Source organism: Chrysemys picta, chromosome 1 (assembly GCF_011386835.1).
Source record: "Chrysemys picta bellii isolate R12L10 chromosome 1, ASM1138683v2, whole genome shotgun sequence".
Classification (NCBI taxonomy): domain Eukaryota; kingdom Metazoa; phylum Chordata; order Testudines; family Emydidae; genus Chrysemys; species Chrysemys picta.
Genome location: NC_088791.1, coordinates 331,753,348 through 331,776,724, shown reverse-complemented (window position 1 = coordinate 331,776,724; position 23,377 = coordinate 331,753,348). Strand labels below are relative to the sequence as shown.

At 46.2% G+C, this 23,377-nt stretch overlaps 1 protein-coding gene across 12 annotated transcripts in view; it reads left to right on the top strand.

The window, feature by feature from the left end:
• The window catches only part of TMEM135 (transmembrane protein 135), a 378,153-nt gene that overhangs the window by 251,569 nt on the left and 103,207 nt on the right, over positions 1-23,377 (top strand). The window lies entirely within an intron of this gene.

Below are 23,377 nucleotides of genomic sequence, written 5' to 3'. Positions count from 1 at the left end.
GTGGGGGCTGCTGTGATGCAAGTAGCCAAAGCAATCACTGAGCTGCTGCTACCAAAGGTAGTGACTCTGGGAAACGTGCAGGTCATAGTGGATGGCTTTACTGCAATGGGATTCCCTAACTGTGGTGGGGCAATAGATGGAACCCATATCCCTATCTTGGCACCGGAGCACCAGCGCAGCCAATACGTAAACGACAACGGGTACTTTTCAACGGTGCTGCAAGCACTGGTGGATCACAAGGGACGTTTCACCGACATCAACGTGGGATGGCCGGGAAGGGTTCGTGACACTCGCGTCTTCAGGAACGCTACTCTGTTTAAACAGCTGCAGCAAGGGACTTACTTCCCAGATCAAAAAATAACAGTTGGGGATGTTGAAATGCCTATAGTTATCCTTGGGGACCCAGCCTACCCCTTAATGTCATGGCTCATGAAGCCATACACAGGCAGCCTGGACAGTAATCAGGACCTGTTCAACTACAGGCTGAGCAAGTGCAGAATGGTGGTAGAATGTGCATTTGGACGTTTAAAAGATCGCTGGCAATCTTTACTGACTCGCCCAGACCTCAGCCAAACCAATATTCCCATTGTTATTGCTGCTTGCTGTGTGCTCCACAATCTCTGTGAGAGTAAGGGGGAGACCTTTATGGCAGGGTGGGAGGCTGAGGCAAATAGCCTGGCCGCTGATTACGCGCGGCCAGACACCAGGGCGATTAGAAGAGCACACCAGGAAGTGCTGCACATCAGAGAAGCTTTGAAAACCAGTTTCGTGACTGGCCAGGCTACCGTGTGAACATTCTGTTTGTTTCTCCTTGATGAAAACCCACCCCCCTTGATTGACTCGTTCTTTGTAAGCAACCCACCCTCCCCCTTCGATCCCAGCTTGCTTTCAAAGGAAATAAAGTCACTATCACTTAAGAACTGAGAAGGTAGCCTGGGTGGGGTTTGGGAGGAGGATAGGAGTGAAGGAAAAGGCCACTAAAAAAGTTCAAAGTAATGACAGTCTTTTGGTTGGGCTGTCCACTGGGTTGGAATGGGAGGGTGCACGGAGCCTCCCCCCCCGCGTTCTTACACATCTGGGGGAGGAGGCTATGGAGCATGGTGCGGGGGGAGGTAGGTTATACAGCGGCTGCAGGAGCACTCTGTGCTCCTGCTGCCATTCCTGAAGCTCCACCAGACGCCGGAGCATGTCCGCAGCAGCCCCAGCGTTGCAGCCTGCCACCTCTCATCTCGAGCATCCCTCCTGTCCTCACGTTCACTGGCATCTTTCCTGTACTTTGATACCGGTCCTTCCACTCATTCAGATGAGCTCTTCCATTGCGGTGGATTCCATGATTTCCGAGAACATTTCGTCTCGCATCCTCTTTTTTCGATGCCTTATCTGAGATAGCCTTCGGGACGGAGGAGGGAGGCTTGAAAAATTTTTAGCTGTGGGAGGGAGAGAAGTATTTAAAAAGATACATTTTACAGAACAATGCTTATACTCTTTCACGGTGAACAACACTATTCACATTACATAGCACATGTGATTTCGGTACAAGGTCGCATTTTGCATCTTTTAATATTGAGTGCCTGCGGCTTTGTTGTTAGAGAGCACAGACGCAGGTCCAGGCAACAGAATTCGACTTGCATGCGGCCATGGTAAGCCATTGTCTTTCGGCTTCTGCAGCTTTCCTACAAGCAGCGCCTTTCTTTCCCACATACCAAGCAAAGCCCGTTGAGTGCTGCGGTTTTCCTGTTAACATGCAGCAGCAGAAACCAAGCTATCCCCCTCCTCCATCCAATTCTCTGGGATGATCGCTTTATCCCTCCCCCACTGAGTGGCTGGTATCAGGGAAGATCCCTGCAGAAATCAAACTAACCCCCCCTCATCCAGTTCTCTGGGATGATCACTTTATCCCTCCCCCCACCGCATGGCTGGTATCAGGGAAGATCTCCCCCCACCCCCTTGGCTAATTGCAGGGAAGGATTTCTTTTCAGCCACAGGCAAACAGTCCAGTAGGAACGGCCACCTCTGTCTCCTTAATTAAATTCCCGTTTTTCAACCAGGTTACCATGAACGATATCACTCTCCTGAGGATAACACAGCAAGATAAAGAACGGATGTTGCTTGAATGCCAGCAAACACCAGGACCATACGCTGCAGGCTTTGTCATGCAATGATACCAGATTACTTGCTAATAGCATGGCGTGGTCATGGAGGACGGAATAAGGCTGCACTGCCCAGAAATCTTCTGCAAAGGCTTTTGGAGTACCTCCAGGAGAGCTTCATGGAGATGTCCCTGGAGGATTTCTGCTCCATCCCCAGACACGTTAACAGACTTTTCCAGTAGCTGTACTGACTGCGAATGCATCCCAAGTCCTCAGGGCAAATTAATCATTAAAAAACATTTGCTTTTAAACAATGTGTAATATTTACAAAGGTACACTCACTGGAGGTCCCTTCCATGACCTTATTGTCTGGGGGTTGGGAGGGTGCTTCAGTCAGGTTGAGAAAAAGATCCTGGCTGTTGGGGAGAATGGAGTGCTGTGTGCTCTCCGCCAGCTCGTCATCCTCCTCCTCCTCCTCCTCCTCTTCCCCATCCGCAGAATCCTCAGGCGTGGCTGAGATTACCCCTGCCTCGGAATCCACAGTCAGAGGTGGGATAGTGGTGGCGGCCCCCCCTAGAATTGCATGCAGCTCAGCGTAGAAGCGGCATGTCTGCGGCTCTGACCTGGAGCGACCGTTTGCCTCCTTTGTTTTTTGATAGACTTGTCGGAGCTCCCTTAACTTTCACGCGGCACTGTAGTGAGTCTCTATTGTGGCCTCTCTCCATCATGCCCTGGGAGATTTTTTTCAAATGTTTTGGCATTTCGTCTTTTGGAACGTAGTTCTGCTAGCACGGAATCCTCTCCCCAGATAGCGATCAGAGCCAGTACCTCCCGTACAGTCCATGCTGGTGCTCTTTTTCGATTCTCAGACTGCTTGGTTACCTGTGCTGATGAGCTCTGCATGGTTACCTGTGCTCTGCACGCTGGGCAAACAGGAAATGTAATTCAAAAGTTCACAGGGCTTTTCCTGTCTACCTGGCCAATGCACCATTGTGACCTCTCTGGACAGCAATCCAGAGAGGTCACAATGGTGCACTGTGGGATAGCTCCCGGAGGCCAATACCGTCGAATTGCGGCCACACTAACCCTAATCCGAAATGGCAATACCAATTTCAGCGCTACTCCCCTCGTCAGGGAGGAGTACAGATATTGATATTAAGAGCTCTTTATATCAAAGTAAAGGGCTTGATTGTGTGGACGGGTGCAGGGTTAATTCGGTTTAACGCTGCTAAATTTGAGATAAACTCCCAGTGTAGACCAGGCCTAAGATATGACTACATCATTTTGCTTCTTTCCAGAGAACAGATCTATTTGTTGAAAACATAGACCTTTTCTTCATCCCGATTGACAATTTTACTATGCTTATATAGTATCAGATGCTATGCTATACTATGCTATTGCTGTGATTTTTGTTTGTTTCAGATATATTTAATAAATTCCTTCTTAGTGTCCCTAGCCCTAGTGGCCATAGAGTTTTTCATTGATACTTTTAGTTTCCCTTATCAATTGTCTGCATTTCCTAACTGCCAATTTTTACTCATTGCTAACACCTTCCCCATTCTTCCATTTGTTATACATTGTGTATGTTTTTTTTTCATTCTTTATTCCTATCTTCACCTCCTGACTAAACCAAAATGTTTTTTTTTAACCAAAGGAGCCTTCTTTTTTGATTACAGAGCCAGTGTGTCCAATCATCCAATTGCTAAGAGCTAAGGTATTTATGCTAGCATTTAGTACCAGGAGACACCAATTCTTCACACCAAGAAAGGGAAAGAAGGGCAAGCAATACAGGTGGAAAAGGATCTTCTAGACTCCCCCTTGAAAATGGCTTTGGTGCTTTTTATGCATATGGGAGAGATTTTAGGAAACTTAGGTGTAGCAAGGAAGAACCAAAAAATATTAGTGCAGTATTTAGGAAATGATCTCAAACACTTGTACAGCAAGGGATGCATGCCAAAACCATAGCTGTCATAAATGGGCATAACACCGTTTACTGTATTGTGTAACCTTTACTTAATGTGATTTCTTAACTAGGGTTTGTAGAAAGACTGGGGCGGGGGTAACCTGCATACAGCAATAGGAATCAGCACTCATTAGATATAAATTTCAGACTGCTGAACGTAGTTATATACTTGAAACTTGTTTGTACACAATTCAGTTCTCAATTATAGTTTTCAATGCTATTGTCTATTTAGTTAAAACTTCCGAACTATCCTTGTCCTCTCTAACTGCCATAAAATTATATCAAGTGTTATGTCTCTGTTGAAAGGCATTTGCCTATTAGAATTGTAAAGCATATTGATTATGTATGATCAGCAGTCACATTGGAATCCCAATATTTCATGTATGTTTCTACTGTAGTCTGTAGTCTCAACTCATGGTGAGTGGTCAGCTAAAGACATTTGGAATGGTTTCCTTGTCGCTGATCTGATCGTGCAGCCACCTGGATTTGATCTGCCACATCACCTCTGGTCTCTGCTGAACAGGTTCTGAACTGACCAGGGAATATGCACAGCCAACCTGTACACATGGGGTCTGTGCGATGACCCACCTTGTCAATGCAGCTTCTGTCAGTCAATGGCACATGTTGTCGACAAGTGTCAACTGACTAGATTTGGTGGTGGCCTTAGGGCCCTTCATTATGCTGATGAAGCTGCTGTTGGGTGGCTCAGAAAACACTGCAAACACTAGAAGAATAGATGTATTGTCTGTGCAGTTCTAATAGTAGTAAAATTTGCTTTTTTTTACTAGATATATAGCTATACCTCTTACACAAGGAGCCAAGAGGTTGGTTAAGAAGGTGGTGGTTTTACATATCATGCCCACACTTGAAAATAAGTGTTATGATGCACCAACAGTTGAAACAGAGATGGTACTTCTGTTCACTGTATTTCATGCTCTTCAGTGTTGAATTGTAGCATTGACGCTGTAAATACTTGTGTCATTTAGGCCATGTCTACACTACAGAGTTAAGTCAACTCTAGCACCATCAGAGAGCAGTGCACTGTGGGTAGCTATCCCACTGTGCAAATCACCTTCTGCCACTAGGAGTTCTGGGCATGGATCACAGAGCATCACGAGGGTGCGCTTAACATCAGGCTCAACAGGTGCAGAAGGACTGTAGAATGTGTGTTTGGCATATTAAAGGGGCGCTGGTGCTGCCTTTTTGGCAGGTTAGATCTCAATGAGGAAAATATTCCCATGGTCATAACAGCCTGCTGTGCTCTCCATAGCATTTGTGAAGCCAAGGGGGAAAAGTTTCCCCAGAGGTGGAGCATGAGATATATCACCTGGCAGCTGATTTTGAGCATCCAGACACCAGGGCTATCAGAGGGGCTCAACAGGGGACTATTCGAATCAGGGAGGCTTTGAAGCAACATTTTGACAATGAGCCCAGTAATATGTCTTTCTATAATGCATTCAGCCACGCGTTGTTTACTTGCCACCTTGAATGACCCTTGTAATGATTGCTGCCTGAGTGTTAATTGTAGTCTGCAACTGTGCCAATTGCCACTGTGTATGACTTTCTGCTGCAACCACTGTGTGTCAAACACAAATAAAGAATCTTATTTCTAAGAATAAGTTTTGTATTAAATGGCAATATACAGATGTCCATTTCTTACTAGTAGCACTCTCTCAAATGAGACTCTTACAGTTGTGTATAAGTCCAGCTATAGTTAAGGAATATATCGCTAGGGATGGAGTGCAAAGGGGCACTCGGATGGGCTGGGAACATGCGAGGAATGCCGGGGGAGGGAGTTTGGGGAGGGCATGGAACGCAATTTTGTATAGGCTGCAGGGGGAGTCAAGCACAGATGTGTTTTGTCTCCAGCACAATCAGGAACCTGAGCATCTCTGTTTGATCCTCCATAAGTTTTATCATCCACTCCTACCCCTGTCTCCTCTCCTGGCTATCCATTTTGAGTTTTTCATTTATTGTCTCACTCCACACTCGGTGCTTGCTATCTGCATGATCACATGATTGCATGACTTTTTGAAACATGTCTGTCTTATTCCTCATTCGCCACCTTATCTGATAGAGGCATTCTGCCGGTGTATAGGAGTTGGCCCTCAAGGGGACATCTGCAGAAGCAAAAGAAATAATATTCAGAGTCAGTATTGTGCTTGCAGTCACAATCTTGAATCATAAAAGTTACATACACCTCTTTCTCACTTTCCCTTGGCGAACATGCATCATGGTGAAAGCAGGAAACATGGTGAGTTTGACACAGGGGCTGGAAAGGTGCAAGATGGGACAAAGGGTCTCAGTGGTTTCAGAGGGGGATCACTACAAGCACCTAGGGACGCTATTCTGAATACTGGCACCATTTTCCACAGGTGGGGATGATCGAAGCTGATATCTCTCTAGTTAGGGTAACCAAGGATTCAAAGGTGTATCTCCTGAATGTGTGCGGTTTCAGACTGGGTCTGTATGCTGCTCACCTGTGTGCTGCTTTGGTTCCTGCAGCAATAATTGCTGATTGGTGTGGCAAAGCTTCCTACAATAGGGGAAGAAAGAAAGCAGCTCTGCCAACGAACCTTTGGCAGAGGATTGCAGAGTACCTTCAGGAAAGTTTCCTAGAGATCTCTATGGAGGATTCCCGGGAGATCTTGGTGTCCTTAACAGACTTTTCCGCAGGGCCTCCACTGTGGTGTTAATATCTATCCCTTTTCCCACGTGCACCATGTAACAAAATAAAGGACACCTCTAACTCATATCACTGTGCAGTATGAAAGCGAAATGAGTACTTACCGGAGCTCCACTCTCCTGCGTCAGGCGCGCCAGAGCTGGACTGATGGGACTGGACTGGACTTGTGCTCGTCCACCTTTTCTAAATAGTCCTGAACCACTTCTTTCTCCACAGAAGGTGACGAGCTCTCTGGGGAGAAATAAGTGGTTCAGGACTATTTAGAAAAGCTGGACGAGCACAAGTCCATGGGGCTGGATGCACTGCATCCGAGGGTGCTAAAGAAGTTGGCGGATGTGATTGCAGAACCATTGGCCATTATCTTTGAAAACTCATGGCGATTGGGAGAGGTCCTGGATGACCAAAAAAAGGCTAAGGTAGTGCCTATCTTTAAAAAAGGGAAGAAGGAGGATCCAGGGAACTACAGGCCAGTCAGCCTCACCTCAGTCCCTGGAAAAATCATGGAGCAGGTCCTCAAGGAATCAATTATGAAGCACTTAGAGGAGAGGAAAGTGATCAGGAACAGTCAGCATGGATTCACCAAGGGCAAGTCATGCCTGACTAACCTAATTGCTTTCTATGATGAGATAACTGGCTCTGTGGATGAGGGGAAAGCAGTGGACGTGTTATTCCTTGACTTTAGCAAAGCTTTTGACCCAGTCTCCCACAGTATTCTTGCTAGCAAGTTAAAGAAATATGGGCTGGATGAATGGACTATAAGGTGGATAGAAAGCTGGCTAGATTATCAGGCTCAATGGGTAGTGATCAATGGCTCCATGTCTAGTTGGCAGCCGCTATCAAGCGTTGTGCCCCAAGGGTCGGTCCTGGGGCTGGTTTTGTTTAATATCTTCATTAATGATCTGGAGGATGGCGTGGATTGCACCCTCAGCAATTTTGTAGATGACACTAAACTGGGAGGAGTCGTAGATACGCTGGAAGGTAGGGATAGGATACCAGAGGGACCTAGACAAATTAGAGGATTGGGCCAAAAGAAACCTGATGAGGTTCAACAAGGACAAGTGCAGAGTCCTGCACTTAGGACAGAAGAATCCCATGCACTGCTACAGACTAGGGACATAGTGGCTAGGCAGAAGAAGGACCTAGGGATTACAGTGGACAAGAAGCTGGATATGAGTCAACAGTGTGCCCTCGTTGCCAAGAAGGCTAACGGCATTTTGGGCTGTTTAAGTAAGAGCACTGCCAGCAGATGGAGGGGCATGATCATTCCCCTCTATTCGACATCGGTGAGGCCTCATGTGGAGTACTGTGTCCAGTTTTTGGCCCCACACTACAAGAAGGATGTGGAAAAATTGGAAAGAGTCCAGTGGAGGGCAACAAAAATGATTAAAAAGAAGAACAGGAGGACTTGTGGCACCTTAGAGACTAACAAATTTATTAGAGCATAAGCTTTCGTGGACTACAGCCCACTTCTTCGGATGAGCTGTAGTCCACGAAAGCTTATGCTCTAATAAATTTGTTAGTCTCTAAGGTGCCACAAGTCCTCCTGTTCTTCTTTTTGCGGATACAGACTAACACGGCTGCTACTATGAAACTTTTCAAAAATGATTAAGGGGCTGGAGCATATGACTTATGAGGAGAGGCTGAGGGAACTGGGATTATTTAGTCTGCAGAAGAGAAGAATGAGGGGGGATTTGATAGCTACTTTCAACTACCTGAAAGGGGGTTCCAAAGAGGATGGATCTAGACTGTTCTCAGTGGTAGCAGATGACAGAACAAGGAGTAATGGTCTCAAGTTGCAGTGGGGGAGGTTTAGGTTGGATATTAGGAAAAACTTTTTCACTAGGAGGGTGGTGAAGCACTGGAATGGGTTACCTAGGAAGGTGGTGGAATCTCCTTCCTTAGCTGTTTTTAAGGTCAGGCTCGATAAAGCTCTGTCAGGGATGATTTAGTTGAGGATTGGTCCTACTTTGAGCAGGGGGTTTGACTAGATGACCTCCTGAGGTCCCTCCCAACCCTGATATTCTATGAATCAAAAAGAGGTCTGGCTCACCAAACCACTGGATGACCCTGTCGCCTGTCCCACCTCCTCCTCCAATTCAACCTCCTCATCCACTACTTCATCCTCGAGGTTGACTCCACTGGCCTCCAATCCCCCAGATATATCCACAGAGCTCTTGGCAGTGGAGGTGGGGTCGCTGCCGAGGATGGCATACAGCTCCTTGAAGAAGCAGCCTGTTTTCGGCACTGCACCAGAGCGACAGTTGGCCTCCCTTGCTTTCTAGTATGCCTGTCTCAGCTCCTTTATTTTAGCATGGCACTGCTGTGGGTCCCTTGTATGCCTCTTCTACTCCATGCCACAAGTAATCTACTCATAAATATCAAAGTTCCTATAGCTGGATCGGAGCTGCGTCTGCACAGCCTCCTCTCTCCGCAGACCCAACAGATCAGTGACTCTGCTGTACTCCAGGCAGGAAGGCATTTGCTGCAAAAAGCCGGCATGGTCAGCTGGGAAGATGCTATGTGAAAACTCTCCACACTGAGCAAACAGGAAGTGAAATTTAAAATTTCCCAGGGCTGTGAAGGGGGAGGGGTGCAGGTCTGTGTACCTGGTTGCAAGGCAGTGGAACTGAAACTGCTGACCACAGCTACCTTGATAGACATTGGAGGCCACTTGAGGTGACATAAGCAAGTGCAGTGTCTGCACTGGCACTCCCTCACTCGTCACAAAAAGCTCTGGGCCACTCATCAAGGTGGTTTTATTATGTCAGAATAGCAGGAGAGTAAAATCAGCAGGAGGAGCGATACAGTCTGTACATCACTGCACTGTTTTATCAATGAAAACTGACTTTTGTTGACAAAACTGTGTAGTGTAGACAAGGCCTTAGTATCACCTATTTGTCTGTCCTTTTTTCTCTTCTGTATAGATTATAACTCTCTGTATTGCCTTTCTAGTTCTAGACTTATTCCACTTTGCTCCAGGCCCCAGGCCCTGCTGCCATGACGATTCATACTCCTATAATGAAAGTGTCAGGGGAGTCAGCAGCCTCCAGGGAGTCCCTCTCTTAGCCTGGTCCCCACGAGATCTCTCTGGGGATCTGTGAATGAGAAAGGACCCAAAAATAGCTGGGTCAGATTTGGAATATGGAGGCTGGGAGCAGGCCCAGAGAGCACCTTGAAGAGATCCTCACAGAAAATTTAATGCAGCCCTAGGCTACATTAACTTCCTGATTTCCCTGCATCGAGGTGTGGATCCCTAGGATTGCTGCTCATGGGGGAAGCCCGGTCAGTACATCTTCAGAATGGCACATTGGGAGCATAGTTTGCACAGAGCTGAAATCTATAGTGAAGGGGTAGTCAATTATTTTTTGCCAAGGTCCAAATTTCTTGGTCAAGGCATAGTCAAGGTCCAGACTCCAGAGAAAGTACCGTATATATGCGTTCATTAGCCTGTTCGTTTATAAGCCAACCCCCCAAAATGGATAGGTAAAAATAGCAAAAACTGTATGACCCTTTCATAAGCCGACCCTATATTTCAGGGGTTGGAAAACTTTGGCTCCCGGACGGTCAGGGTAAGCCGCTGGCGGATCGGGGCGTTTTGTTTACTTGGAGCGTCTGCAGGCATGGAGCCCCTCAGCTCCCTGTGGCCGCGGTTCTCTGTTCCCAGCCAATGGGAGCTGCGGGAAGTGGTCCACAGGGAGCTGAGGGGCTCCATGCCTGCAGACTCTCCAGGTAAACAAAATGACAATGTATTAGATATTCAATTAAATGATTCCTTAGAGTTTAAAATCATCAAATTTTGGTGTAGACCCATTTATAAGCCAACCCCTGCTCTTTGATGTGTCACTTTTTTACCAAAAATATTTGGCTTATGAATGAGTATATACGGTAATAAAAAAAAAAAAAAGTAAATAAAAAGATTTTGACTGTCCTTTCAAAAGCGTCTGGTAGGCTGGATTTGGCCTGTGGTCTGCCTATTGACTACCTCTGCTATAGAGTATTTGGGCCAGCTCCGTGTCCTGTTTCATGACATGAAGAAGGTAGATAGTGGTGGGAGAACTTCTCCCAAACAGACTATGTGGAGAAAATTTAAAATGTCATATTTTTCACCTGCCCCAGAGGAGCTTTTTCATAGGTAAGAACTACAGGGCCATTGGTTATATCAACTCTGAGTTTAGAAATCAATAAGCTTACTCTTTTCCAGTATTTTTTGTTTTTCTAAGCCCACAAATACTTGGATGTGTGAACAAGACGACTTCAAAAATCACAACATGATCAAAAGAAAGTGTGCTATAATATCTTGCTTTTTTCTAATGCCTTTTTTAAGGTGACTCTACTTGATCATGATCTCTGGAAATCACTTCCTTCCTAATTACTGTAATACACTTCCTGGGTCAGCAGAGGGTAGGTGACCTGCAGAGACTATGCATCTGCTCTGGGAGAGTGGAGAAACCAAAAAGTGTGTGGTGAAAAGGAAGGCTGGAGAAAGGGGGTGGAAGAGAAATAGTTAAGTATTTTTCTAAGTTTGAAGTTTAATTCAGTGGCTCATTCTAGTTTCTGTATCTGTAAACCAGAGGCCTCGTCCCACATGCTTTCATGTACATTTGCTGCTTCTTAGCTCATATCGTAGCCTCACTTTTTTCTCTGCTGCCACATAAATCCCTCTCAGAAATGACAGAGAGGGGTTATTGAGTGGCTACTCAGCAACACAGCTGACTCAATATATATAGTGTACCATGCACTTTACTGTGTGAGGATCTTTCAGATGAAGATTTAAACAGAGAATTGTCTTCTATGCACAAATGTTGAAGGCTGCACAGTCAGTGCAGCTATGTCAGTGGCCAAAAATTTCTTTCCCCATACTACTGCAGAGTGATGATTGGCTGTCTTTCACGGCACAGCTAGCTGCTTTTCAGTGGCGTATGCACAATGTAGGGCCTGATGCAAAGCTTACTGAAGTCAGAGGAGGGACTCACACTGACATCAATGGGCTCTGGATCAAGATCATAGTTCCTTTAAGCATTCTGGGATCTTTCAGGATAAAAGACACTATTTATATTATTATTTATAATAGATTCATGCGAAGAATCACATGTAACAGGCCTTCTGTTTCCCCTGTAGTTACTTGTCCTGCTGGATCCAAGCAAGAAAAAGTGTCCGAGACAAGCAGGTGGCACCCAGCCACTCTGACTCTTCTCAAATAGCATCCAGTAAACCCCCCAAACACCCAAGCATCTACTCTCCCCAGCAACCACAACACCCTTCAGACACCTCAGCTTCTACTGACCCAAGGACCTGCAGACAGCCCAGCACTCCTACACAACCTAACACCTATCTACCCCAACCATAGCTGCCAGGTTTTCCGCAGCTGTATTTCAAATGTGCTTAGTAACTGCAGTTGGGCGCCGCGGAATGCTGAACACTTGAAAATCTGGCTATTTCATTTCAGTGTTTAAACGTGAGCTGAGCTCTTTTGAATAGTCTGACGTCGATTGTGAGCACTTCTGAAAATCTGCCACCTATGTGTTGTCAGCAACTTTATTCCTTTTATAAAATGTAATATGATAGAGTAAGTGACTTTCAAAACCTATAAAACATTTACACATCAAATTTACTGACCTACAATGTAACAGTGTTCTTTTTTTATGTAGTTTTTGTGCATCTCATTAAAGACATTTAAATAAAAATATAGTGTAAATGTTAGTTTTAAAAGCAGTGGCACAGGGTATATCACTCTTTCTACAAACATTTAGACTGTCTTCTTGATTTATCTGTTTCTACAGCTGGAAAACATCAAGGTCTATATGTTGCCAAGCTCAGTTTATTGACCCTGTAACATAAATCAAGTGGTGGATGGACCATGCAAGGAAAAAACCTAGAGTAGACTTCCGGCCCGCTGGATACAATTTTTCAACTTTAATTCACTCAAAATACAGAATTATATTATTTATATATTTGGTATTTTTCCCTTTTCAAGATTGCAGTCAATTTTGAAATTTGAATTTTGCTTTAATATATTTGTTGTTTTGTAGTTATTGAGAATGCTGGCTGCAAAGTACATATTGCATGTGCTTCTTTTGACTAATGCAGGTAATTTTCTGTGTTTTTTCTGGCCCTGAAGGTTGTCTGAAAATAAGGCAGGAGATTTTGAAAATTCATATTTGTTGAATGAGGGGTACAGTAAATTTTATCGATCCACTTCCTTTCCCATTTGCAATTTCATAGCACCCCTGTGGCAATTACAACAATTATTGTAGGATTAGTAAGATTTTGCTTCACATATTATTCTTGTGTGAGTTCCATAAGTCATGCTTCAGGAAATAATTTTATATTTCCTGCTGAAAATCTCACTATGGGACAACACTTTTTTAGGTGTTGAATGGTTATCCTCACGTTTTTCTATCTACTTTCTTTCTCACTTCACCCTCTCATGAGAACCCTCATCTCATTGCCCAGTAAATTTTCATCAGCCTGGTTTATTATCTTTATTTTGTCATTGGATTACTTCCCCATTGTCCATTTGCCTAAGTATTTTAGGCTGTATTTAAGTCACTTATATTGGCTACAGAAGGTAAATAGGAAAAGTGAATGGTTTTGGTAGGCAAAGCCATATACAATTTCAATCAAGAGTAAAGCAATACTTTGCTAATTCCTCTTAGTTGTCATAAATCTTAATGATAACATAGATTAATTATAAGTCAAAAATACTCACTTTTTAAATCGATATATTATGTGCTTTTATACTGGTGAAAAAAGTCCCATAAAATACATGGGATTACCTGCTTCTAATCACTAGCCCTACAAATTCAGCCTGGGAGCCAATGTACTTGATTGACATATGTGATTATTTGGTTATATATGTTCATTCTTTGCATTTTTGAGAGAATATTAATATAGAAAATATTATACATATTTTTACCTCTTAGATAATTAAACATTTCACGTTTTTCACTTAATAGATTGTATGAATGTTCAATTTTAAATCCACAGAGGGCATTGGTTTTGTTTTGTTGGAGCACTGCGTTAGCCTTTTCCTTTTTCATTTAACAATGGCTTCAATTATGACGGGAACAATTTTTACTGTTTATTTTTTTAGACTCTTATGAGAACGTATTAATGTTTAAAAACATTAATGTTGTCAGGAAGCAAAACTACTTCTGTGTAAACACACAAGCTGCAGAATAACAAGAGGATTAATAAAATATATGGCAGTAATAGGAAATGAAGGATACATTCTGTAAAATATCTCCCTTGGGGTTACCTTATGTGTGAGACTTTGTCATCTTATTGTAAACATTCCAATTGCTCAGGCATAAAACATTGGTTAATGTTTGCAGCCCTGAATCACTCTCCAGTTGAAATTATTAATGTGGTAGCTGCGGATATGTGAAAATGGATTTGCTCTTGCTGCTAAATCCTAGGCAATCTATGACTCTGGTCATAACCAAACTTTATAAGTTGGAAGGGTTTTTCGTCCATTTCATTCAGGGATGCCATGTGTTTTGATTTAATTCCCACATCTTTCCCTTAAAAACAGTATCCAGAGAGGTGTTTGTTATTTTAAATAATATTCTAAAACCAATTTTTTCCCTTGTGGTTTAGAGGTTACTTCAGGCATCTCTGTGTGTGGGCATAGCTCATTTTGCAGTCCCACAACTATTTCTTTGTTTTGTTTGTTCACAAAATGAAGGAAACTTTTAAAATACAATCAGCTTATGTATAAAATGTAATCTAACATATTTATAAACCGTGTTCATCAAACATTTCTAAGTGCAGGTGCAGAGATAAAACACATTAATAGGACACAATGATCTTGAAATCTAGTCAGCTTTTTTTTTAAAGAAATAGTTAAAAGTAGTTTCAGGGGATGCCTGTCATACTAGAGTCCCTTGTCACTTTCAGGGTTTTTTTATGGTTCCTGTTTTAAAAAATATTTTTCTGTCCCCCAATGCTCACAAACAAGTGAAACTAAGGGCCTGACTTTGTAACCCTTTGGCTGAATCATACTTATTTATGTGAGTAACTTCATTAGGATCAGGATCAGTGAAATCAATTAAACACACAGTAAACAAAAAGGCATTTTTTTCCTCTAATTCCTTGTGATAATCTTCCCACGTTACTAAAAACATTAGTAGATATGTTTTCACACAGTGGCACCTTAGAGACTAACAAATTTATTAGAGCACAGACTAACACGGCTGCTACTCTGAAACTTTTCACACAGTGTGATTTTTGAGTTGATGATGTCCTCTTAATTAACAGCATATTTAATATTTAGTGTGAAATCTGTCCCTATTGAAGTCAGTGGGAGTTTTGCCACCGATTTCAATAAGACCAGGATTTCCTCCTTACTGTAAGTCTACTACCAACTGATTAATGCAAACTATTTCTGTAAAATTGGAGGAAGTTATTACTGTACATTTCCCTATCTACATATGTCCGTTTTGGTATTTGCATCATAAGCTACTTTGCACAGAAATTTAGCCTTCAAAAGAAGGCTCCTCTTTGTAACTATATTTCAAATGAGTAGGGGAAAGATCTGACCCATCAGGTTATAGCTTGGTTGCATAATAAATTGGGTATTGACTTCAATTACCTAAGTATTACAATATTCCTTGTGAATTAAGGGAGTTTTACTTTGGCTCCCAACTGCTTTATATTAAGGTCTTTTGTAGTTTAATCTCTTTTACGTCACTTTGTGCTTATTTCCCAAGGTGAGTGTGATAATGAGAGAGGAGTTTACTTTATGAAGCTGGCAAACTGTAAAGATTAGATTAGAACAGAATACGACGTGGAGGTGACCTAGAAGCAGATTTTCATAAAGGGGACTTTATATTTATTTGAAGTAATTTCACTACAGAATTTCAGTATAAATCGTCAGTGAAATAGTGCATATATACTAAAAATTTTCTCAGACAATGTAGGTGAAAATCAACAATGATATTTTAATCTAAAATCAGCAGAGTACTTCTAGACGATACATCTGAACAGCAGTCTTTATCTAATGACATGCTCCCCAGTTGGCTGTTCGGGATCAAACAGACCTTGTAACAAACTGAACTGCTGCCAATATCATCACTGCTGCTAAAACAAAATAATTAACTTTTGCCAGCATGCTGAGCTACAACTGTGACAGCACATGTGGATGGAAATTCTGTATGGGACTATGCCGAGAGGTAGCAGTGAAAATATGCTAGGGGAAGATGCAGGTACTCACCAGAAGTGCAGTGTTTATATGTGCAACAGTAGTTTCATTAACTGCAGAAATGAAGTACTTTAGTCATAAATGTAAGTATGCTTCTGGTTTGAGCAAGCTAGTTACGAAACTGAAACAAATCCTTATCATTTTACCACACTGTTTTATCGACAGTGTGACTTGAGATGTGGTACAAATTCTTTATTTAAGAACACAACCAAAGCAAAGTCATAATGCAAATTAGAGAAGAAGACTAATAAGTTAGAAGATAGCTCACTACTCTACATTTTACAGTATCTTGGCCAGTCTAATTGATAGAAGTCCCAAGCAGTGGGGACTGCATGGTTTCCGTTTTCCAGAGCTTAGTAGATTTCAGTTTTTCCTGATATTCAGCTTAATTTTCTCCTTTTTAAGTTTTATCACATTCTTCTAGTTCTTCTTCGAGTGATTGCTCATGTGTATTCCACAATAGGTGTGCATGCTCGCCACGTGCACCAGTGCCGGAAGTTTTTCCCCCAGCAGTACCCACAGGGGAGCGCCCTAGCGACCCCTGGAGTGGCGCCTCCATGGCGCGGTATAAGGGCGCTGTACGCTCCCCCCACCCTCAGTTCATTCTTGCCGCCAGCGACGGTGCTTCGGAACTGCTCTGCTCCAGCTCTGCTGTAGCTCATCCCCAAAACTGCTTGTTTGTTCAGTGTATGGTACCTGTAGTTAGTTAGTTTAGTTTAGCTTGAGCACCTGGGCCAGGGCATGCCCCATGCCCCGGGTTTTAAGTCGTGCGACACTTGTGGGCAATCTATGCCAGTGAGTGATCCGCACACAGACTGTTTTTGCTGTTTGGGGGAAACCCAAATGATTTAGTGTGAAATGATTTGCAAGTCATTTAAGCCTCGGACCAAGAAGAGAAAGGGACATCAGGCGCCGAGCTATTCTAATGGAGTGGGCGCTGACCGCGGTTCCGGCGCGCCACTCCAAGTCGGCACCAGGCACCACAGTGTCGATGCACGGTGACCCTACGGCGCCATCGACTAGTCAGCATCGCTCCCCGTCCACGGGTCATGCCAAGAAGGCTAGGAAGAGGCCTTCTTTGCCGCAGCACCGGAGTAAACGCAGGACAGAGGCTAACCCCATGTTGGGCAGTCCTCTATCCCCACTGACCTCTAGGCCTCCGACGCAAGTCGAGTGGAATAGCCCAGCCTATTTGGAGCAGGCCTTCCTGGATGTCTGGATGCCCTCCACACGGGAGGCCCTGCAGGCGGCCCGGGATGTTATGTCCATGCCGATACCAGGAGCACTGCCAATGTCGGCATCGCGCTCCAGAGGCAAGCCACCACTGGGATCTCCACAGTCACCCCTGACTCGGTACTGGTCTCGGTCGAGGGAACGTTCCCGACGCCGTTTGCCACCCAGTGTCCATTCAGGGCAAAGTCCACGTGGATCACCCTCGACGCCCACCAGGCTGTCAGGTTGGGTTCCGTCTGACCAAGACTCTCGGCACCACTCTGTCTTGAGGAGCGAACACCGACGGGACCGAGGTAGACAACGCCAAAAGTCCTCGTCTCGGAGGGGCTATAGCAGCCAGTCACGGCACGAACGTTGACGTAGTTCCCGTTTGTTGTCCCACTCCAGGACCCTGCCACAGCACTGCCTCCGCAGCCCCGGGCGTCGATCGCCGGCATTTCGCCGTCGTGGGTCCACCCGCCGGAGCCGATTACAGAGCAGCTGTTACTGACGGTACCAGTCCTCCATGTCAGGAGCTACAACTAATCAGCTACAACTAATCAGGAAAGAGATCTTGGAGTCATCGTGGATAGTTCTCTGAAGACATCCATGAAGTGTGCAGCGGCAGTCAAAAAAGCAAACAGGATGTTAGGAATCATTCAAAAAGTGAGAGAATAAGACGGAGAATATCTTATTGCCCTTATATAAATCCATGATACACCCACATCTTGAATGCTGCGTACAGATGTGGTCTCCTCATCTCAAAAAAGATATACTGGCATTAGAAAAAGTTCAGAAAAGGGCAACTAAAATGATTAGGGGTTTGGAACGGGTCCCAGATGAGGAGAGATTAGGACTTTTCAGCTTGGAAAAGAGGAGACTAAGGGGGGATATGATAGAGGTATATAAAATCATGAGTGGTGTGGAGAAAGTGAATAAGGAAAAGTTATTTACTTGTTTCCATAATATAAGAACTGGGGGCCACCAAATGAAATTAATGGGCAGCAGGTTTAAAACAAATAAAAGGAAGTTCTTCACACAGCGCACAGTCAACCTGTGGAACTCCTTTCCTAAGGAGGTTGTGAAGGCTAGGACTATAACAGGGTTTAAAAGAGAACTAGATAAATTCATGGAGGTTAAGTCCATTAATGGCTATTAGCCAGGATGGGTAAGGAATGGTGTCTCTAGCCTCTGTTTGTCAGAGGGTGGAGATGGATGGTAGGAGAGAGATCACTTGATCGTTACCTGTTAGGTTCACTCCCTCTGGGGCACCTGGCATTGGCCACTGTCGGTAGACAGGATACTGGGCTGGATGGACCTTTGGTCTAACCCAGTATGGCCATTCTTATGTTCTTATGGGATCGCGGTCTCGTGGTAGGCATTGCTCCCGGTGCCGCCGCTCCTCCCGGTCTTGAGACAGTGGCAGGTTGTATGTCAGCCCAGCCTCCCTTCGTAGTTTTCCATCAATGGGCCAGGAAAGCCAGGCCGAACAGCTGGCTCCACCGGTGTCACAGCAGGTGCAGTGGCATCGGGCCCTGTGGCCGGCCCAATGGTACCAGTGGGCACCGTTGCCCCCGACGCAGCCCCCAATGGGGGCTTGCTCGGTGACCAGAGCCTCAGAAGGACCATCGGCCTCCCTCTCCAAACCTCCAAGGAAGGAGTCTGTGAGACATACATCCTCAACACCGTGCCAGGAGACCGACCAGGTGGTGGACCCTCCGGTGCCAGTGGACACACAAAGTACCGCACCAGCTTCCTCCGATTATGGCCCCTCCTCCCTCCGTCCCACAGGAGGACTTTAGGACCCACCAAGAGCTCTTAAAAAGGGTGTCATCAACCCTCCACCTCCAAGCAGAGGAGACGGAAGAGCCTCAGACTCCCTGTTTAATGTACTGTCTTCCTAGGCATCGGGCAGAGTGGCCTTGCCCCTCCATGAAGGGGTGGTGAAAATTTCAAATGCCCTGTGGCACACCCCAGCCTCATTGGCCCCCATCTCTAAGAGAGCAGAACGCAAGTATTTTGTACCCACCAAGGGGCATGAATACTTATACACCCACCCTGCTCTTAACTCCCTGGTTGTCAAATCGGTCAACCACAGAGTACATCAGGGTCAACCAGCCCATACCCCGAAAAATAAAGATTCAAGGAGGCTGGACTCATTTGGAAGAAAAATGTATTCGTCCTCAAGCTTCTAGTTACGGGTGGCGAACCACCAGGCTCTCATGGGCCGGTATGAGTTCAATCTGTGGGGCTCCCTGCCCAAGTTCGAGGACTCCCTCCAGGAGCGTTACAGGAAGGAGTTCAAAGTTCTGGTGGAGGAGGGCACAGCAGCTGCCAGGGCAACCCTGCAGGCAGCTTCGGATGCAGCGGCCACGGCCACACGGTCCATGGTCTCCGCAGTGTCCATGAGAAGGGCGTCATGGCTCCTGTTCTCTAGGTTGTCCAGTAAGGCGCAGACCTCCCTGCAGGACCTCCTGTTTGACAACAAAGCTCTGTTTGCAGAACAAGTGGATACAAAACTGGCCTGAAAGACTCCCGCACGAGTCTCCAGACTGAGTCTCTATGTGGGCTGACATACAACCTGCCACTGTCTCTGGACCGGGAGGAGCGGCAGCGCCGGGAGCAATCCGGCTCCGGCTAAACTTAAGTTCAAACCGCAGTAGACTCCCGCGCAGGCCACCCAGTCAAAGTACGAGACCGCTTATAAGAAGTCGCAGCACTATAAGAAGCGCCCACAGAGGCAGTCTCGGCCTGCCCCCCCAGCCTGGGTCCTACAAGGGCAAGCAAATGGGGAAAAGGCGGTTTTGACAGGACATCCAGGGGCGCCCTGCCAGTTCTCACCGGGGATCCACCCTCAATGAAGCTTCCCTTCTCCAATCGGTTGTGTGCTTTCCTCCTGGAGTGGTCGCGGCTGACCTCGGACCGATGGGTCCTCAACACCATCTCCCGGGGCTACACCCTCCAGTTTACTTCCTCCCCACCCAACCACCACCACCCCCAGCCCCTGTCCCTCCTGGGGGAACCCTCTGCTTGAGCAGGAGGTGGGCGGCTCTGGGCCTAGGAGCGGTGGAAGCGTTACTGGGGGAGTTCAAAGACAAGGGGTACTACTCCCGCTATTTCCTTATCCCGAAGGCCAAAGGGGGGTTCAGGCGCATCTTGGACCTGCGAGGCCTGAACCAGTACATGGTGAAGCTCAAGTTCTGCATGGTCTCCCTGGCCTCCATCATCCCCTCCCTGGATCCCGGGGACTGGTACACCGCCCTCGATCTGCAGGACGCGTACTTCCACATTCATATATTCGAGGGGCATAGATGCTTCCTCCATTTCACAGCTGGGCAGGAACACTACCAATTTACAGTCCTCCCGTTTGGCCTGTCCACTGCTCCCAGGGTATTCATGAAGTGTATGTCGGTGGTGGCGGCCTACCTCAGGCACTGGGGGGTCTAGATCTTCCCCTATCTGGATAACTAGTTGGTCAAGGGCAGCTCCCGGTCGCAGGTGCAGGTCACGTGGTGCTTCTTCTGTCCACGTGCACCACTTTGGGCCCGTTGGTGAACAACACCAAGTCCACGTTAGTCCCGGTACAACGCATAGAGTTTATTGGGGTGGTCAAGGTGCACTGGTGGCCATATCGGCCTTCCATCCGCTGGTGCAGGGCCATACGGTATTCTCCCATGCTATGACTGGCCGATTCCTTAAGGGGTTGGATTGTCTCTTCTCGTATGTTAGGCCCCCAGTCCCACAGTGGGACCTAAACCTGGTGTTGGCCCATCTCATGGGGCCCCTGTTTGAGCCTCTAGCCATATGCTCCTGGTCACACCTCTCGTGGAAGGTGGCCTTCGTGGTTGCAATCACATCGGCTAGGCAGATCTCAGAACTCAGGGCTCTGACCTCCAAGCCCCCATACACGGTGTTTCATAATTATAAGGTCCAGCTCCGCCCACACCCTTTGGTCCTCCCGAAGGTGGTCTCCGCCTATCACATGGGTCAGGACATTTTTCTGCCGGTCCTCTGCCCCAAGTATCCAGTTAGGAGCCTCCACACGCTGGATGTGAGACGGGCTCTGGCTTTTTACCTGGAGCAGACTAAGCTGTTCAGAAAGTCCTCACAACTGTTCATCGCCTCGGCAGAGCGCATGAAAAGTCGGCCGATCTCCACTCAGCGGCTCTCCAGATGGATCACCTCGTGCATCCATACCTGTTACAACCTGGTGGGAATCCCTCCGCCACCAATTGTGAAGGCACACTCAACTAGGGCGCAGACCTTGTCGGCTACCTTTTGGGCCCATCTACCCATTCAGGACATGGTAGGGCTGCCAGGTGGTCTTCAGTTCACACGTTCACCTCGCATTATGCAATTGTCTCTCAGATCAGGGCAGACACTGGGTTCAGCAGGGCCGTTCTCCGTCCCGAGAGTTTGTGAACTCCTTCCCACCCTCAACAGATATAGCTTGGAATCACCTATTGTGGAATACACATGAGCAATCAATCGAAGAAGAAAAGACAGTTACCTTTTCCGTAACTGGTGTTCTTCAAGATGCGTTGCTCATGTCTATTCCACATCCTGCCCTCCTTCCCCTCTGTCAGAGTTATCTGGCAAGAAGGAACTGAGGGTGTGGGGAGCACACAGCGCTCCTTATACCGCACCATAGCAGCGCCACTCCAGGGATCGCTAGGGTGCTCCTCTATGGGTACTGCTAGGGAAAAAGCTTCCAGCACCGGTACACGTGGCGAGCTTGCACACCTATTGTGAAATAGACATGAGCAACACATCTTGAAGAACACCAGTTACGGAAAAGGTCTTTTATACCTCCATGCAGCACCCTAACTCACTATTCTCCCTCTTATTTAGCTGTTTCAACCTCTTCTCTTGCTTCTTGAAAATATTCATAGCTCTAGGGTGACCCTCCTCCCCTCCCCCCGCTGTCTACCCGTGATCCCCCTCCCCTCCCCCGAAAACCCCTTCCCCCTGCACACGGGGTTGGTTGTCCAAGCCCGCACACGGAGCTGATGGTCCGAGCTCCCCCCGAGGCTCCCCAGCACCCGCCTGCCCGTGCACTTGGCTTCTCAACGCCCCCCTCTCCTCCCTGCATGCAGGTCAGGTCAGCCTGAGACACTGCCCCTAGCCCACCCTCCACCGCAGGGCTGGCATTGTCACTTGCCCCCTCCCCCCACCTCCTGCATGTTCCTCTGCATCCTGCTAGGGTTCCCACCCCATTTTTTTGGCAAAACTCTGCATTTGTCCCGTTTGCTCTTGCCAGCTGGTGATCAGTTAGCAGAGCAAATGGGACAAATGCCCAGTTTTGTCAAAAAAGTTGGGCCAGCTGGGACAGGGCCTAAAAAAGGGACTGTCTCGGCCAAAACGGGACGTATGCTCACCCTACATAGCTCCCTTCTGAAATCCCTGCAATTTGTCCATATCTTTTGGATAACATTGTGTCCAAACATAATATTCTCTGTAAGTTTACTTGTTTTTAAATGGCAGCCATCGGCAGTGTTTGAGTGCCTCACGAGAAGTTTGCAATCCAGAAGAGGCCAGAAGTTCCTGGGGTGCAGAGGCACAGCACAAAACTTGCATCTCTAGGAGGCACAGGGAACTAAGCCATTTTTATGTCCTCCCAGTTGTGGGCAATTACAGGGACCTGTGAGGGCTCCAGAGTATTGTATACAGCCCTATAGGGCTGCCTAAGTTACAATGTCCTATGGTTGATAGTGTTGCCCAGGTTCCCCACAGTACTGTGTAATACAGCCCTGCCCTCAGCATATACTGCAACCCTGCCTGTGCCTATGACATGCCCCCTATGCTGGGGTTTGTGGCAGAAGCCTCATAGAACAGTGTAAACTGCTTTGTGCAAAGCCTACACTAGAGGGAATTCTTCCCTGGCTCGACATGGGACTCAACTGGCCCTTTTACAGTGACAGCGGACGGGAGAAAATCCCTCTTCTGTGGTGAAATCTTAGCCCCGTTGCAGCCAATGGGAGTTTTGCCATTGACTTCCATGGACAAAGAATTTTGCTTCGAATGTCTAAAAGGCAATCCTGAATATTGTGTGCTGCTTCTGACAACCTTTAAAAGGAAACAAAAGAAAAATGTTTGGAAACTTGCTAATAAATTCCTCCTTAAACCCAATTTGCTTGAATAACAGTAAAAGTAATGTTTGTAAAGCACTTTAAAAATAAAATATGCTATACTAGCATAGTGAAAGTTTGGAAGCCGTATCCCTG